Source organism: Alligator sinensis, unplaced genomic scaffold, assembly GCF_000455745.1.
Source record: "Alligator sinensis unplaced genomic scaffold, ASM45574v1 scaffold601_1, whole genome shotgun sequence".
NCBI lineage: Eukaryota > Metazoa > Chordata > Crocodylia > Alligatoridae > Alligator > Alligator sinensis.
In genome coordinates, this window is record NW_005841905.1 from 879,778 (window position 1) to 898,531 (window position 18,754).

Consider the following 18,754-nt stretch of genomic DNA (forward strand, 5'->3'; position numbering starts at 1 on the left):
AATTTGGTATCATCTGTGAATTTGGATGGGGTGCTTTCCATGCCCTTGTCCAAGTCACTGATGAAGACATAGTGACTTGGACAGTACCAGACTTGAATAGTACCAAGCACCGAGCCTTGCGGAACTCCATTGCCCACATCTTTCTAGGTTTATATCTACCTGTCCACCACCACTCTCTCAGTGCAACCCCTAAGCCAATTTGCCACCTACCTGACCATGTAATCATTTATATCACAGCCTGTTAGTTTATTTACAAAAACAGAACGCGATACCGCATCAAAAGCCTTCTTAAAGTCTAGGTAGATGACATCTACCTCGACTCCTGCGTCTAAGCATTTTGTGTCCTGGTCATAAAAAGAAACAAGGCTAGTCAGGCAGGATCTACCTGCAATGAACCTGTTCTGATTTCCTTTCAGCATTATTTCCCCTGCTGGGCTCCCACAAATGTGATCCTTAATGATTTTTTCCATAGTTTTTCCAAGGATGGAGGTGAGACTAACTGGCCTATAGTTTCTTGGTTCATCCCTCCTCCCCTTCTTGAAAATAGGGACCACATTGGCCCTTTTCCTGTCCTGGAGTAATGTGCTACACACCAACTTTGGTAAGTGACACCCAACACTTGTCTGTGCCCTGAAGGTGGCAGGATTGTCCCTAGGGTGGGCACAAATACAAGCAACTGCCCTGGGCACAGTGCTTTGGGGGCCCTGCAGAGACAGGTGGAGCAGATGGAGAAACTTCTCAGTGCTGCCGTCGGCGTCGCATCTGGATGCTCACCAACTCCCCTCTCCCCGCTGCTGCTGCCACGGCACACGGGATTGGCTTTGCATGGAGGGGGCTAATTTGCCCATGGCCCTGTACCAGAGGCATACTGTGGGTCTCCAGGGACCAGGGGACAAGCCCAGGGTACTGCTGCCCTCACTCCCACATACACCCTGGACAAGATGCCTTCTGCAGCAGTTTTGATGGTGGGGAGGGAGGGGAGTTGAGCGGTGCTGAGTGGTGGCACCCTTTTCGCAACTGTCAATGGCCCCCCCTTTGTGTCTGTGCTGGGGCGGCTGTGCTGCCCACCACTGTCAGTGCGCCACTACCCTGCACCCTGATAGGGTCATCTCTGGGGGCGGGGGGGGGTGGGGTGCATTGTTTAGTTCAAATTTATTGTAAACAGGACCAGTGGAATTTTATGGGCATGAAGGAAGGTACACAAGGTGCACAAGAGGCACCAATATAAATTCTGATACTCAATCTATCCTCCCTTCACTCTGGGGCTGGCCACAAATGTGGAGGCTTTCTTCTTGGTTGCTGGCGAAGACCTGCAGCAAACTCCCTCCTGGGGTCCGGGTAGTAGGCCTGTGGGCTCTTTGCTCCATCTGCCCACCTCTGCACCTCTCTGTTATACACTTATAACTGTTGAATTGTTGCTGGCCACAAAGGAAGCTGTGCTCCTGAGTATGACCGCTGCAGTGGCAGAAGCTGAGGTTTCTTCACTGGCTTTGGCCCGAGCACCAGCTCAATTTGCACAAGTTCTGCAGCCCCACTTCATATAGTCTTCTCTCCCTCCTCCTGGTTACTGGCCATGTCCCAGCAAATTTGGACTGGGATACATGTCTTTTGACTGGAGAAAAGCTTCTTGCTGGGGAAAACACTCCCTGCCTTTCATAGTCTTCACACCCGTCTCCTGGTTAGCTATGACCACTGCAGTGGCAGAAGCTGAGGCTTCTTCACTGACTTTGGCCCAAGCATCAGCTCAATTTGCACAAGCTCTGTAGGCCCACTTCATATAGTCTTCTTGCCTTCCTCCTGGTTACTGGCCATTTACTGCATCAGCATGAGCTGGACAAGTTCTGCAAGTGCATTTCATTCATTGCTGCAGAGGGCTCAGGGTGCAGGTCAGGCCTTCCACTAATGAGGCTGTTACCTGTCAGCTCTGTCTTCCTGAGGGAGGACTAGCACACAGCTTGCTGGACTTACAAAGGACTTTTTCTATTTCCCCCCTGCCCCGTCCCCACCCCACACCCCCACACACACACTCCCATACCTCATTTAACCAGAACTAAGCAGAAGAAAAGTTTAATAGGCATTTTGGGTACATTCTCCGGTCCCACTATGGGAGGCCTATTTAAACTTGATTGACTAACAAAAACTCGGTTTCCGGGTTAGGGAATGCTGAGGCAAAAGACCGAGTCAGAGGCGGTATGGTCAACATTTGAACAATGGTTAAGGGTTCATCACAATGTCCAGCCCATTGGAGCCCTGACCACAAATGTTGTCATACTTTTCCCAGGCTGCCTGCTGGAAGTCCTCCCCACAAAGTTTATGAACACTCATGCTAAACTGAAGCTTATTCACAACAGGTAAACTACAAAACCCTGATGCTGCAAGATCTGAGAAGAAACAATGTGGTATCCCATCCAGTATCTCTTCTATTCATAAGAATTTCAAGCTAGCTTCTAAGTGCCCGGTTACTCCTTAACTTTATGTTTTTCTGCCTGCTGGAAGTCCTCCCCACAAAGTTTATGAACACTCATGCTAAACTGAAGCTTATTCACAACAGGTAAACTACAAAACCCTGATGCTGCAAGATCTGAGAAGAAACAATGTGGTATCCCATCCAGTATCTCTTCTATTCATAAGAATTTCAAGCTAGCTTCTAAGTGCCCGGTTACTCCTTAACTTTATGTTTTTCCTGGTTATTAATCAGTTTCTTGAGCTGTTCCAAACCAGATAACCCCTTGTCGACATAAAAGATAACTATTTACACCAGGCATGTCCAACATACGGCCCATGGGATGCCATGCTGCCCGCCAAACCATTTTATCTGGCCCGCAGCAGTGGAGCATGGAGTCGTGGTGGCAGTGGCAGGGCCACCGCGGAGCACGGAGCCATGGCAGCGGAGCGCAGAGCTGCGGTGGTGGCGGCAGCACTGCAGCAGTGTGTGCAGCCGTGGTGGCGGAGCGCAGAGCCGCAGCGGCGGCTCTGGTGTTGGGGCAGCGGCGAGGCGGGCAGGGCCGGCCTGCGGGCCCCAGCTGGCAGTGAGGGGAGGGGAGCTGCTTACCCCTGCGGGGCCCAGCTCATCAGTGAGCTAGGTCCTGCCGCAGCTGCCCCGAGGGCTGCATGGAGCAGGGCTGCCTCAGCCACGCCTGATTGGATGAGCTGGGAACGGGCTTTATTTGTTTTCCCTTGCATGTCTATTACTACTAATACCATCATACATTTCATATACTTAGCAATAAATAACTTTTATAGTCAAACTGGTGGTAACCGGGTATATTTTTCCTTCTCTACTTCTCCTTCCCCACTTGCTCTGCAGCAACACTTCTTTTACCTAAGCCAAAGATCCCTGTGAAGCCCAAAAATACTGTGGGGTCTGCTCATCAAGAGGCTACCACTAGGTAGCAAAAAGATGGGGATGTGCTGAGTTTAAGACACATAAGGGGATCAGCTTGTATGGGCTGGTTGACCCAGTTTGGCTCAGACGTGCCCTAATGAACTGAATGCTGGCCCATGAGAATGTCAGCTGGACACCCAGCTGGATTCAGAGGTATTCTGTGTCTGACTGCATTTTATTCTTACCTTAATGAACTGATTCTTGGCATATGAGGGTGTCAGCCTGTCCCTGCTGATCAACCTGGACGGGTCAGGCATGTCACATTAAATCTGTGTGTGTTTGTATGTATGTGACTGATTTGGTGGCTGGAGAAACCCAGCGCCATTGAACTAAGTCCAGCAAGATAACTCCACTGGGGGTGAGGACTTGCAGAAGGGAGAGATACAGCTCCATATAGAAACACAAGCAGCAAATTGATAGAATTACAAAGACCCTAGAAACGTATCCCTAATAAATGAGCACACCCCAAAGTGATGGGCAAATCCGGTAACAAAGCTGAGGCTTGAGTTTCTTTTCTGAATTGCGAAGGCCTTCTTCTTGGTTGCTGGCCAAGACCTCTGCGGTCTGGGTAGTAGGCTCTTCACCCCACTTGTCCACCTCTGCCTTACATCTCTCCATCGCACCTTGTAACTTTGGAGTTGTTGCTGGCCAGAAAGCAATCTGTGCTCGGGAGCTATGACCACTGCAGTGGCAGAAGATAAAGCTTGAGTTTCTCTTCTGAATTGTGGATGCCTTCTTCTTGGCTACTGGCCAAGACGTCCACAGTCCGGTTAGTAGGCCTAGGCCTGTGGGCTCTTTGCCCCACTTGCCCACCTCTGCCTTATACTGCTCCATTGCACCCTAGTAACTTTCAAATTGTTGCTGGCAACAAAGAAAGCTAAGCTGAGCTTTCTTCATTGGCTTTGGTCTGAGCATCAGCTCAATTTGCACAAGTTCTGCAGGCCCATTTCATAGTCTTCTTGCCCTTCTCCTGACTTTTGGTCATGTCCCAGCAAATTTGGACTGAGGTACATGTCTTCTGACACCCACCCACCACTCTGTCTCCTCAAGGTTTCTGTCTCCTTGAGTTTCTTCTCTGACTTGCAAAAGCAAGGAAGACTTTAAATAAATAGGATAACAGAAAGTAGAAACTAGAAAGTCTCACACACCCCCCCCCCGACCTGAGGGGGCCCCTCCCTACCTACCTAAGTTTGTGGCCAGCAAAGATTTCAAAGTTACAATGTAACAGAGAGTAGCATGGCCTGACTCCGCCAGCCAGCTGTGTCAGGCTATTCATCTCCACCTGTGGGGGCCCCTAGGGGACTGTGCCTGGGGGCCCCCCTTGACCCAGATGTCTTCCTGCTGGAACATGTTCAGTAACCAGGAGTGGGGTGCAGGATGCCTGCCTCCCTCCATCCCTCTCCCCCACCCACCCATGGTCCAACTCAGCCAGCCAGTTGAGTCGGGCCATACATCTCCACCTGAGGGGGCCTGTAGGGGATTGTGCCTGGGGGGCCCCCCACCTGAGGGGGCCCCTCCCTCCCTAATTAAGCTTTGTGGGTGGGTTTGTTTAGTCTTCTTTCTTACAAGAAAATGCTGGCTGCACACTAGCACTGGCCAAGCATTTGACCTCCTCCATCTGATAACAGACCACTCTGCAACTTTCTAGTAATGCCATGACTCCATAAAAGTTGCGGGGTCATCAGTAACCAGGAAGGGCCTGTAAACAGGAAGAGCCAGTAACCAGGCTGGCTACCTGCCTGCCTCCTGCCCTCTCACCCTCCCACCATGCAGCCCTCTATCCATCCACATCATATCAAGGGATCATGGGAGCATATTGTGAATCGGTGTTTTATACTATTGTGTTGCATTGCTGGCAATGGCTGTACTGTAAAAAACTCTATTCACCAGTTGACTACCAACTGCATTATTGAGTTAAAAAAATGTCTATACTGTTTTAGCTTTATTGAGATTTCTCAGTCAAATTGATTGTAATTCAATTTATTGTGAAAAAAATAAAGATGAGGAACAAAAAAAATTCTGATTTGTACTTGCTCCTGCTTGATTTCAGGGCATGGACCTGGAAGTGGGGGAGTGGTTTGCAGCCAGCCAGAGGTGGGAGTGACTGCAGCAGCTTTGTAGGCTGGACACAAAGCTGGTCAGGGCCAGTATTTGAGTTTGGGTGGTCTCCCCTCCAGGAACCTCAATAATATGTCTGGGGACAGCCATCTGCTGCATAGCATTTCTGGCCTCTCTATAGGGAGCAGAGTGCTTTTTGAAACCCTGGCCTTGGCCAATTAGCAGCTCCCTGCTTAGCTGAGACCCATCTGATAAGGACATGCCAATACTTAGTGTAGGAGAGGGAAGTATTACAAATTTCTTGAATTTGGATGAAAAGAAGTTCTCCCACAATGATGCTTCCTTTGAATACACTTGATTTTGTGGAGGCCTAGAGGTAGCTGAAGAGATTACCCTGGGCTGCCTTTGGAGTGCTGCTCCTCGTTTCCCTCTCACCTTCTCCCTGTCCTTTGAGAAGGCTGAGAGGAGAGCTATGGCAAAGGAGGACAAAGCAATCCTGAACAAAATCTGATGAGCTCTCTCCAGGAGAGGAGCGGGTTGCAGCCAAACCGGAGCGGGGGGAAGTCTGCAAACCCAGCTCCGAAAGGTGCTGTATACAGGATTTTGTAAAGAAAACATTGCATTGAAAAGAAAGCATTGAAAAAAAAATCATTTTTGCATCGCACCTCCCATAACAGTACAGCCTGCAAAGAAAAAACTCAGAAAAAAAGAAGCTGTTTGGGAGCTGCAGCAGCAGGCGTTAACCCCAACCCTCCCCCCTCCTCCCCTTGGCAACCATATATATTAAATGCATTATAATGCATTAAAGACTTGCTAAAGGCTAAAGGCCCTGGGAGGTCTATGCATGGAGAAGTTTTGCAGATTGCCCGCTTACCACTGTGGGTGGGTAGGGTTTTTTAGTCTTTTTTCTTACAAGACATGGTGGCTGCACTGCAACCTAGCTAGCACTTAACAAGCATTCAACCTCCCTCTCCCCAGTAAGTGTCTACCCTGCAACTCTTTGCAACTCTTTCTAGTAATGCCATGACTCCACAACCCTGCCCCCATGATTTCTGCCCCCAAGAGGGGGTAGAAAATTAAGCGATTATTTGCCTCCCCCCATTTTAAAATAATAATTGGTCTGAGTGGACCCGACCCAACTTGAACTGCGTGCAGCGAGGGAGGAGTGAAGGAGGGTAAAAAAAAAAGAACACACAGCAGCACCTACTGACTAAAGGCTGGAACACAGCACCCCCTCATGGCAAAGGGGATTCATTAGAAGTCTTTGGAGTCTCTGGCTGTTTGCACAAACAAATCAACAGTTGGAGCGGCGTAACTGGAGAGCATGGCAAATTAACACATCTCCGAGTGGTGTTAGTTTAAGGCACTAAATGGACTTTAGAATGGTGGAAAATCCCGGGTCATGCAAACACAAATGCAGTTGCGTCGGCGTAAATGGGAAATATCGTTTTGTCTATGCACACCCTATGCTCCTTGGCATCTATTGGCATGGTGCTGTAACAGTACTTGCAGCAAACAGATACCCTGAAACAGCAAGTCATCTCTGTTACTGGTATAATTTAGAGCAACTATAAAACCAAGGAAAAAAAGCACACAAGTGTAAAGGTGTCATGTGTCCAGGCCCTGAAAGAGTTTTGCCTGAAACAGGCCAAGAGGTGAAAACAATGGAGTGGCAAAACTGGACAAAAAGGAATCTGCCATTTCTCCCCACCTTCCTCTCCTTCAGGGAAATGTCAGAGCATGGTAGCAAGGAGGCAAGAGGGCTACATACTACCAAGGCAACGATCAGCCAGGATACCAAGGGGGCACAAAGGGACTGGAGTGGATGCAAGGCTCTCAGGTTGAGTTTTTCTATATAAAAATCAAGAATAGATAGGGCTGTTGGGTGGTAAAGAATGTCTCCCTCTGTATCTAGTGATAGCAGTAATGTATTTATTATATAAAGAACACAAGTTGATGCTGTTAACTATTCATCATCTTGTTCTTATGTATAGCGTTTAGGTGATACTAAACCACCTTAGCAGGCATTGTAAATGAAGTAGATTATTTTGTCTGGATGAGAATGACCATGACAAGGAGATAAAACTAACATCAAAGCTCTGGTTTGACTTCATATTGAGACCCATTAAATCTTTGAAGTACTGTATTGACTTCTTGTACTCCCTCATCTGTCTGTACCCATTTAATGTCTTAACTTAGAGTGCCTATACATGTGCTCCAACATGTTCTAGTTAGAATGTGTCAGAGTAGACTCGATTAGAACGAATTAGAACGCTCTTCTAGTATCACTGCAGCATCATGGTATAAACTCCCGCAGGTTTAAAAATGGCCACTGAGGTGCTATTACTAAAGCTTGTTGAGTGAGCTTTAGTTAAAGCATCCTGCAGCCATTTATAAATGTGCAGAGGCTTAATACACATGGCACTATGGTGTTTTGATTAGAGTGGCTCTGCAAGAACGACTCTAATTAAAATGCCTACCCCCATGCCCAAGCACATGTATAGGAAGCTTTAGATTCTGAGTTCCTTGAGGCAGGGACTTTTTGTTCTGTGTTTGCACAGCACCTAGCACAATCCTGGCCCATGAGATCCTGGCTCAGGAATCGGGTTCCTTAGTATTACCAGAATGAAAATAAATAATAACAGCATAGACTGCTTTAATATGTGTACAGATCCAATTATTCCCAACCTCAGGAGATCAAAGATGATGATATCAAATTGCACCCCAAAATCACGTTTAAAAAAAAAAACAAGTACTGAAAATGATTTTCAGTCTGTCTCTTAGCTTTAACTCCCTTCTGTGTGTGAAAATGTCAGGCTGAAAACTCAGCCCTTATCTCACACACAACTTATGCTTTTCCCTGGCTGCTCAAATTGAGATTCCATTTACCCTTTTTGCTCACCACTAAGAAAAAGGACTAACCCTTATTCCCTTGTACTCTCTTATCTCTCTCCCCTTCACTTTCCCAACCTTCCCCTGTATTTTTCTCCTGTTTAAGAGTTATAAAATGGAAGTGGAAATGGACAATGAATCTCCAAGAAACACACAGTATTCCTCTTCTGCACAAGGTTTTCCTTACATGCAAGAATATCTTTACACCTTTGACCACTTGCTGGAAACACTAAACCAAGCACAGCTCTCTCTAACTTGGTGTGTTAATTATACTTTATATACTTATATATTAAAAAAAAAATAACTCACATTCTAAATATTACAAAATATCATTCTTTGTATATGTTTAATCCACTATTTAAATATATAATTATCCAATAATGACAATCAAATTAGTTCTTTAAGTAATATAATTAATTGACTAGACATCCCCAAAATAGTTTTAATTATCCACTCCACCAACAGCCTGGGACTAGTTCTCTAACTCCCTTCTCCCCTGCCTCCTCCTGGTAAAGGGCTTCTCCTCTGCCTAGACCCCAGGCAGAAGGGAAGTCACTGAATAAATGAAGTCATGGGGATTTTGCTGTTAGGGCCAGGATGAGAGCCCTTGCACTAAGTTCTGTACATGTCCCCACAACTGAAAATTGCAGGAAAAGTGTGAGAGCTCCTCCTGCAGGCAACCAGAACACTCCAGCTTGATCAGTTTGCAGAAATTGCCAATCCCCCCTGGCTGCTCAGAAAGGATATCGCATCCCATCAGCAGCACCAGGATAGGAAACTGTCATTCTACCGCTTCCCCTCTGCATCAAGTGCCATAACAAGGAGGGAGCAAGAGAGGTGACCACCCTGGGTGCCAAAGTGAAGGGGTGCCAACAAGCGCTGGCCAGCTGGGTGGGGCACAGGACAAAGCCACAAGTGGCTCATTTTGGGGGACACAATGATGGGGAGAAGGCAGCTCCAGCTGCTGCATGCACTCCTGGGCAAGCATGGGGGAACATGTGCCCCCCAGATCTGTGCACAGGGCAAGGACAGGCACTGAAAATTCATCGTTCTGAAAGGACTGAGAATTGGCAAGTACTTCTATTAGAGACAGCTTCAATTCCACATGGAGATAACCCATAGGGCAGTGGTGCTCAACATTTTTATACTCAAGGCACTCCGTTAGAGTCAAGGCTGAGGGATACAGCTGCCATCTTGGTAGCCATTAGAGCACAGCATACTATACATGCTTCTTCTATTCCAGCAAAGAAAGCCAGCTTCTCTACTTCAGGCATGCAACCCAATTTTGAAGGGTTAATTTTAGGGGAAACATGCAAATAAGTAAATATGGCACCAGGCAATTATATAGTGGCTTCTCCTCTAAATATGGACTAAAATGGGTGTCAAACATACAGTCCATGGGCTGGATCCAGGCCTTGGGCCCACTCTATGCAGCCCACTGGGCTACTAGCAAGTCAGGGAATTTGGGGGAATGGCTCATAGGCGGTGAGGACTGCAACAGAATCTGGGGCCCCAGTGCCCCATTAGATATGGGCATCAGGAGCAAGGGGGCAAGCGAGGGCTGTTGACACAACCCTGCTCGTCCCACAGCTGCTTGTCCTGCTGTCACCACTGCTTGCACCACCTCTGCCATGGCAAGTGGCCACTTGCCCCACTGCCTCCACCACTGGCCCCACCATTGTTGCTTCCACTATCACTATTGCTGCCCCCATTGCTACTGCCCCTGACCACACTGCAGCTGCTTGCCTCATGGATCTGGCCTGTGAGGAGCCTTGTTGCTGGATCTGGTCCAGGGCATAGGGGTGAGTTTGACACCCTTAGTTTAAAAGAAAGCAGAAGATACTGCATTCAATAAGGATCCCAACCCTGACAGTATGTTAGGCAGTTTCTGAGAAGGCTCTCTAGATTAGGCCTATTAGAGCAGTAGTTCTCAACTGCTGAGTTCAGAGGAGCTATGGACATGCCACAAAGATGGCTACAATGTAGAAGAGTTGGCTGACCTCTGGTGGGTGGAAGGAAGGAGTCAGACCATGAAGGTGGAGGCAGACAGGATTTTGGGAGTGAAAGGATGGAAGGAAGGATGGGAGGCATGGGCCAATATGCTGTAGTTTGGGGTGGAGGGAAGGGAACTGTAGGGCTGTAGAAAGAGTTGGAGGTCAGCTGGAGGATCAAAATGGTTGAGAACTGCTTCATTAAAGGACTTTGGCAGAAGAACGCTTCACTGCTGAATCCCAGTGGGCTTAGGTGTAAGTTAGACACTGAGCTGCTTGGCTCTGCCAAGACTGGGGAAGTTCCAGGAATGCAAAGAGTCAGGGGAACATCAGAGATAGGGGTTAGGCAGCAGCTGAGTAAAGGTTGTCAGGATGATAATTTGGGATGCCTCTATCACAAGGGCTCTGTGCAGCGCATGTGCAGCTTCCGCCCTCGTGCCGCACTGGGGGAAGCCCCGCATTGGAGCTAGCTGACTTCCCCACCCCCTGCTGTGAAGGTCCCAGGACTCTTCCAGAAGTGGAGGGGGGCCCCAGCCCTCACTTCCACATGGAGTCCTACAACCTGTGTGGCAGAGGGCAGGGAAAGCATCCAGCTCCAGCATGAGGCTTCCCTTGGTGTTGTGCATGTGCAGGAGCTGCACACGCACTGTGCAGAGCCCCTGCAATACAGATGGGTCAGGCAGGCTATGCTCCTTGCCTCCATGCACAGCATTGGCAAGAGATATGCACTGCCAGACACCACTGTCTGCACAAGGCACGAGCACCCTGAGTGCCCTTGCCTGTTGCTGCTACTGGCAGCAGGGGCTGTGCACCATGTGGAAGAGTATGTAGCGGGGTCCCCACACTCAGGGTCTGAATGACACTCTGACTCTTAGGGAGGTCTGCAGCAGTGGCAGCTGGAAGCAGCCACTGCCACCACCTGAGCTGCTTAGAAAGGCATGGGGCAGACTGGGGGGCTTATAGGGGACTCTTTTCTTTTATGGGGGGCTCTCATCTTATGGGGGGCTCAGTCCCCCTAAGCCCTCCCATATTTCAAACCCTACCTACACCCCCCCACCTCCCTCACACCCATACCCTGCCCAGCAGAGCTCTGCACTCCTGCTACCCCCCTCGGTGTGAGCTCCATGCTGCCACCAGGCCCAGCCCCAGCCCCAGGCTCCCTGCCCCAATGCAGCTGCAGCTCCCCCCTGCCTCTGCCCCCACCCACATTGCTTTCCTACCTGCTGTCCGGAGTGAGTGGGATGCTGGGGAAATCAAGTAGGTCCCCCTGGAGCAGCTGCAGCAGCTTGGAAGCTGCTGCCTGGAAGCTGCTGATGGCTGGGCCAGGCCCTTCCACCCATGAGAATGAGAGCGAGGTGCAATAGGGTATGTTGGTAGGGGGTGGGGGTATATATGTGGGTGTCTTGCTCCCACTGTCATGGGCAGAAAGGCTGGGTGGGGTACAATTCGTTGGTGGGTGCCTATGGGCTGGATGCAAGTACCTGGCAGACTGGATCTAGCCAATGTCTGCAAACAGGGGAACCCTGCATTTCCCTGCTTGCAGAGGTGCATCTGGGAAACCCAGATGGGGCCCCTGGCACCCTGGGAGCACCTGCCCAAGGCTCACCGTCCCCCAAGGTGCATCCCACATCTCTCTGCTTGCAGAAGAGCATCCCGAATTGGAACTGAGGTGCACCTCAGAAAACTTGGGCAGGCACTCCTAGGGCTTCAAGGATATGAATCTGTGCATCCTGGGAATTCCCTTCTGGGCTGCCTGGAGTCTCCCACCTTAAAACAAAGAGATGTCAGCTGCAAAAATAGCACACATTTATATTACCTTTTTTTTGTGACCACAAATTCGGGCATTTGTGGCTCAACAAAGGGCGTGGATGTTTGTTTGCTTTTTTACACCCATAAACATTTTTACGGGGGCACAAAAGTGACTTCTTAGATCTTTTCATGGGAGCACAAAAGTGACTTGCAGTCAAAGGGTATTTTAATATAGCTAAGTGCAAGGCCATTTACCTAGGAACAAAAAATGCAGGATAGGCTTTGCAACTTAGAAAGCAATAGGTGTAGAAAAGAATTTGGGCTCCGAGTGAACTAACATCACAACATAGTCTTCCACTGAGATGTTGTGGCAAAAAGGCTGCTAGAATTCTTGAACGTATAAACAGGTGAATAGCAGCATGGGATAATATACGACATTGGTGAAACTACTCCTAAAATACTGCATGAAGTTTCTGTTTCAATATACTTTCTAAAACATTAACAAATTGGAGAGAGTGCAAACAGGAGGCATAAAAATGATCCGAGAGCTGGAAAGATGAGTTAGTGTCAGTTGTAGGTATTATAGGGCCTAGATCCCTTTCAGGCTGATGTCCTTCTGTTAAGTGATGACAGGGGGGGCACCCACAGTGTCACTCAGATGCTCTGGGGTGTTTCCCTCTCATCCGCTATGATTTTGTTTTTTTCCCTTACTGGGAAACCAATTCTCTGAGTGACACTTTAGGCTGGCTAAGTCTCTTCTTGGAACTTGCTTCCCCTACACCTCACCCTTACCACCTTCTTGATGCTGGATGGTATTTTGGTCCTGACAGGAGAGGGAGCAGAATCCAACCCTCCCCTGCTTCTACTGCCACCACTTGCCTGAAGTTGAATTAACTCCTGCACTTGTTATTTTAGATTGGCCCTCACCCACCTGAGCAAATTAGGTCAGCCAGAGCCCCTCTACCAGTCTCACTGAAAAGAACCAGGAATATGGGAAAAACAAAGCAAGAAATGAGAGGTCCAACCTTGCACAAAACACAAATAGCAAACATCCAAGTGTTCCCCTTCAGGTATTAATTTTTCAGACCCGTAGGTGATGCCAGCCTCTCTGGACTGGTTCAGTATTAGGAAATCTCAATTCCCTAGAGGGAAGGTAACTCCCTCCAGGCAGTTTCCCTCCTGAATCAATCCATCACCCTCAACAGGTGATGGCTCATTCCCTGGCTCACCAAGGGTGTCCGGGAATGCCTGTTTGCCAAAAGGGCGGCGTATGCCCAGTGGAAGGGGGGTGTAATCTCCAAAGAGGAGTATACCTCCTCTGCTCGGGCCTGCAGGCGGGCTGTTAGGAAGGCCAAGGCGGATATAGAGCTCGGATTAGCGTCCAGGATTAAGGATAACAAAAAGTCCTTTTTCAAATATATTGGGAGGATGAAGAAGGTGCCGGGTAATGTGGGGCCCCTGCAGGATATGCGGGGCAATCTGGTGGTTGCGTCAGAGGATAAAGCGGATCTCTTTAACCAATTCTTCACCTCCATTTTCTTGTGCAGGGAACGGGACTTCCCTGCTGTGATAGAAGCCGGACGCGAGGGGATCGCCTTCAGACCTCAGGTTGGGGAGGACCGGGTTAGAGAGCTTCTGGAGGGGCTGGACGCGTTCAAGTCAGCGGGTCCGGATGCTCTCCACCCCAGGGTGCTGAGGGAGCTGGCTGGGGTTATTGCAGGGCCCCTGGCACGGCTCTACGAGCGATCGTGGTGCTTGGGCCAGGTGCCAGACGATTGGAAGGTAGCTAATGTGGTCCCCATCTTCAAAAAAGGGAAAAGGGAGGACCCGGGCAATTATAGGCCCGTCAGTCTTACCTCAATCCTGGGGAAGCTCTTTGAGAAGATCATCAAGGAGCACATTTGTGATGGGCCGGCATCCGAGATGATGCTCAGGGGCAATCAGCATGGATTTATTAGGGGGAGATCATGTCAGACCAACCTGATTGCCTTTTATGATCAGGTCACAAAGGCCATGGATGCAGGTGTCGCGGTGGATGTAGTCTTTCTGGACTTCAGCAAGGCCTTTGACACCGTCTCTCACCCCATCCTAATTAATAAACTAGGCGACTGTGGCATAGATGCCTACACGGTCAGATGGATTGCAGATTGGCTGAAGGGTCGCACTCAGAGGGTGGTGGTGGATGGATCATATTCGACTTGGGGGGAGGTGGGTAGTGGAGTCCCTCAGGGCTCGGTCCTGGGCCCTGCGCTGTTCAATTTCTTCATCAGCGATCTTGATGTTGGGGTGGAGAGCAACCTGTTTAAATTCGCTGATGACACCAAAATTTGGGGGGAGGTGAGCACGCTAGCAGGGAGAGAGAGATTGCAGAAGGATCTGGATAGGTTACAGGGGTGGGCAGACAGGAACAGGATGCGTTTCAATACGGACAAGTGCAGGGTGCTGCACTTGGGTAGTAGGAACCAGCAGCACACTTATACGATGGGGAACTCCCTACTTGAGAGCACGGAGGCGGAAAGGGATCTTGGTGTCATTATTGACTCCAAGATGAACATGGGCCGACAATGCGAGGTCATGGTTGGCAGGGCTAACCGGACCTTGTCGTGCATCCACAGGTGCATCTCGAGTAGAGCCAGGGAGGTGATCCTCCCCCTCTATGCGACGCTGGTCAGGCCGCAGCTGGAGTATTGTGTCCAGTTCTGTGCGCCCCATTTCAGGAGGGATGTGGACAACATGGAGAGGGTCCAGAGGAGGGCCACCCGCATGATCCGGGGACAACAGGGCAGACCCTACAGTGAGAGACTGCGGGACTTGAACCTATTCAGCCTCCACAAGAGAAGGCTGAGGGGGGACCTGGTGACCGTCTATAAACTCACTAGGGGGAACCAGAAGGGTTTGGGGGAGACGCTGTTTCCCCTAGCCCCCGCTGGCATAACAAGGAGTAATGGGCACAAGTTGATGGAGAGGAGGTACAGATTGGACATCCGAAAAAACTACTTCACAGTTAGGGCGGCTAGGAGCTGGAACCAACTTCCAAGGGAGGTGGTGCTGGCCCCTACCCTGGGGATCTTTAAGAAGAGGCTGGATACTTACCTGGCTGGACTCATTTGAGTCCCGTTTTTGTTTTTAGGGTGAGTGGTTTGGTTTTTTTTTTTGGGTTGTTCTCCCGCCCTGGCGGGGGGTCGGGCTAGAAGATCTATTAGGTCCCTTCCGACCCTGAAACTACAAACTATGAAACAGAAAAAAGTTAGCCTCTTCTGGGCTGCTTCCTGTAGGATTTGAATACCAGTTTCTACGAGAGAGACCAACCTCTCTGAGAGGCCTCCTTCCCACACCCAACACAGTCCTTAAGGGGAGGGCAAACCCCACTTAACTGGTTCCTATCCCCAGAGGCCCTTCCCCTGTTCTTGGCTCATCCTGGCCACATCTTACCCGAATCTTTTTTACACGTGCCTGTCCCGCAGAGTTTGCACCATCGTTGCAGCATCCTGGGTCCCAAGTGATACTCCAATCACCCAAATGTGCAGCCCATGTACCTTTGCTGCCGCTGACTGCACGATGTTCCCCACAGGAAAGTCCTCCGGCGACTTTTCCAGCATGATGCTCCTGACTCTCCCTGGTGGCCCCTCCAGAGCTGGAGATACCTTTCCAGGCTCACCAGCTGCCAATCCGGAGGAGACAGCAACTTGGGAAGTGCTATACTGAGCCCTGTTTCATGCCTGTGTCCTCCTAAGCCTTGTTTCATGCCGTGTCCTCCTCCGTGTCCATCTAAGGTAAGTGACAAGGGCAGGTTGTCTTCGGGTTCCACCCTTTCTCCCTCCACAGTTAGCTTGTAAAAATCAGATGGTGACTTGATTACAGCATATAAGTACCTTCATGAAAATAGCAGGTACTAATTGTCTCTTTAACATAGCAGAGAAGGGCATAACAAGAACCGACAGCAAGAAACTGAAACCAGACATGTGTATTTATGCTTTATTTCTAACTTGAATAACGGGAAGGAGGAGTGACCACTAGAAGAAACTGTCAAAAGACATGGGAATTCTTCAGCTCTTAACATCTTCAGGAGAAGATGCCTTTCCAAAAGATATACTTTAGTCAAACAATTTACTGATCCCCAGTACAGTGACATGTGGGTGAAATTCTTCAGCCTGTGTTATACAGAAGGTCAGATAATATGACAACAGTTCCTTCTGGCCTGTAACTCAATGAATGACAAGGGATTGACTGTATAATCACAACCATCCCTGCTAACTCTGGTATTCTTTTCCTGGTATCTTCCTAGAGTTTGAAGGAAAGGTGGATATGCACCTTTATAGATTAACTAAGATATATATAAATTAGAGATATAGAGAGAGCATGAACTTTCATGAGCCAAGTTCCCTTCATCCGATACAGTATCTGATGAAGTGAAGTTGGGTTTTACAAAACCTTGTGCTCTCTATATATAGCTTATTTAGTTAGTCTACAAAGGTGCATATCTACCATGCTTTCTGGCTGACTTCAGACTAACGCAGAGAACTACCTCTTCCTACAATCTGTCAGCTTTGTGGACACAGCAGGCTGCTCCTACAGAGTCACTGAGTCTCTCCTGCAGGTGCACATGGGTGCTGAAGAACCACTGCAAGAGGAGCTCCCACAGCTTCCAGTGGGAAGCTCCCTGCCAGGAGACCAGGCCTTAGATTTTTCAAAAGTCTGTCAAACACAAGGTATTTTGAACAAAACCTTTTTTTTAATGAACTGGCATTTTCGGACAGGGCCTTGTTTCATCAGAATATGTCCAGCCAGCTCTAGTCAGCAATACAAGAAAAAGGATGCCAGGCTCATGTATAATGCAGATGATATTGTAAAGTAAAAGACGTACCTTGAAAAGAACAACACTGGAAAGGCATAAATGACGAGTTGGGTTTTATTAGTTCCACTGTGCTGTAATCCCATGCTGCTTTTCTCCACTTGTGCCTGGAGCTCCCTCTGCCTGCTCCAGGGGGACAGAGCAGGACAGGAGCAGCCCTGTACCAGGCTGCTCCCATTGGGAGTGAATCTACTCCCAACAGGGTGTATGGGGTAATTATGGCACTCCAGTAGCCTCCTATATCTCATGTACCAGCGTTCCCGTGCTTCAAAATGCTGGTGGTGGTGCTTGAACTAAGGCTTGTCCAACAAGCTTTAGTTCAAGCACCCCTGCCACCATTTTCAAGCACAGGGATGCTGAAACAAGAGATGCTGCCGTACTTTAATTAGAACAGCTTTTGAAGCTGCTCTAATTAAAGTGCCACCCCCACCCATAGCCCCTGGAGCACGTGTAAAGGTGCTCCTACTGTGCAGTAAGCCTAAAGCGCATCAGTAGTACATGTAGACAGATGCTCCCACTGGCACTGATTTTACCCCAGTATAATTCCATTAGCTCCAATGCAATTATTCAGTATTTATGGCAGTGTAACCAAGAGAATCAGGCAAAAGCTGTATAGGAGAGAAAACAATGTCTATATTATGCAATTTTCCATTTTAGCCTCTGTCACAACCAAATTAAGTAGTGCCCATGTCACAAGCAAGTAAAACCATTCAAAGCAGTTTTGTTTTACACTAAGTTAACTAAGGGTTAACAAAAGTTTTTGCCAGTAACCGCCTTTTTGCTGCACGTGTCAAAAAGAAATTTATTGCTGCGCCACTAACAGAAATAGAACTTAGCCTTCTGTGCTGTACATAAATCATTATAATTGGTCAAAGAAAACAAGGAGTAACCCTGTGATAATACCCTAGCGAAGACCGCTAGATAATTGGCGATTCTAATTAATTTATGACGTGGCGAAAAGCAATTGGCTAGTACACAAACAAAACCCGTCTTCACTTCCTTGAAGTCGGAGACCTCTGCGCACACACCTTGGAGACCTCTGAACGTATGCGTCAGAGTAACCGACAAATTGATCACTTGTCAGTTTCCCCCGTCTCGACCCCATCTCAGACGTAAATCAATGACCTGCCGGCCCGACCTTTTCTGCCCGACCACTGAACTCTTATGCAGACTGACCTACGAACCCTAAGCTGTAACTAACCAAGTATCTCTGACCTCCGCTATTCACCACCTTGACGGCGTGAGTAAACAATCTTACTTTGCCACCGATAAGCGTCTGCCTAATTAATTCCACTCCAAGCGTCACAAGTACCCGCCTGACGGCCTTCTAAGGCCCCCGGACCGACCCTCTGCCGACCACTGCCCGGGTGGGAGTCAGGGAGAGCTGCTGGCCGGCTGCCCTGATCTCCGACAGCCTCATGCGCCTTTATCTCATTGACACGACCAGAGCAATACCTTGTATGCACTGAACTCTGGCTGTATTGAAGATAATGGCATTCATGCGTAAGCTCGGATCCATGAGAGCCCTTGGATTAGTGCAATTATGGCTGGCTGTAACCCCACTAATTCTCAAGAGTACATAGCATAAAGCCAGTCAAAACCCCATGCAAACAAGGATACTGTACTTTAGAAATCTGACTGTCCTTGGCAATACAAAACAATCCCTTCAAATTACAACGGATGCTGTCAGATGTGTCAAGCAATTCCTTCCAGGATGCCCAAAGGGATATAAGTGCAGAAGTCACCCCTACAGCAAATCCCTTTTTTCTATAAGGCAAATCACTTTTTAAAATTATTTTATTATGATAAACTCTCTTTCTGTCACGT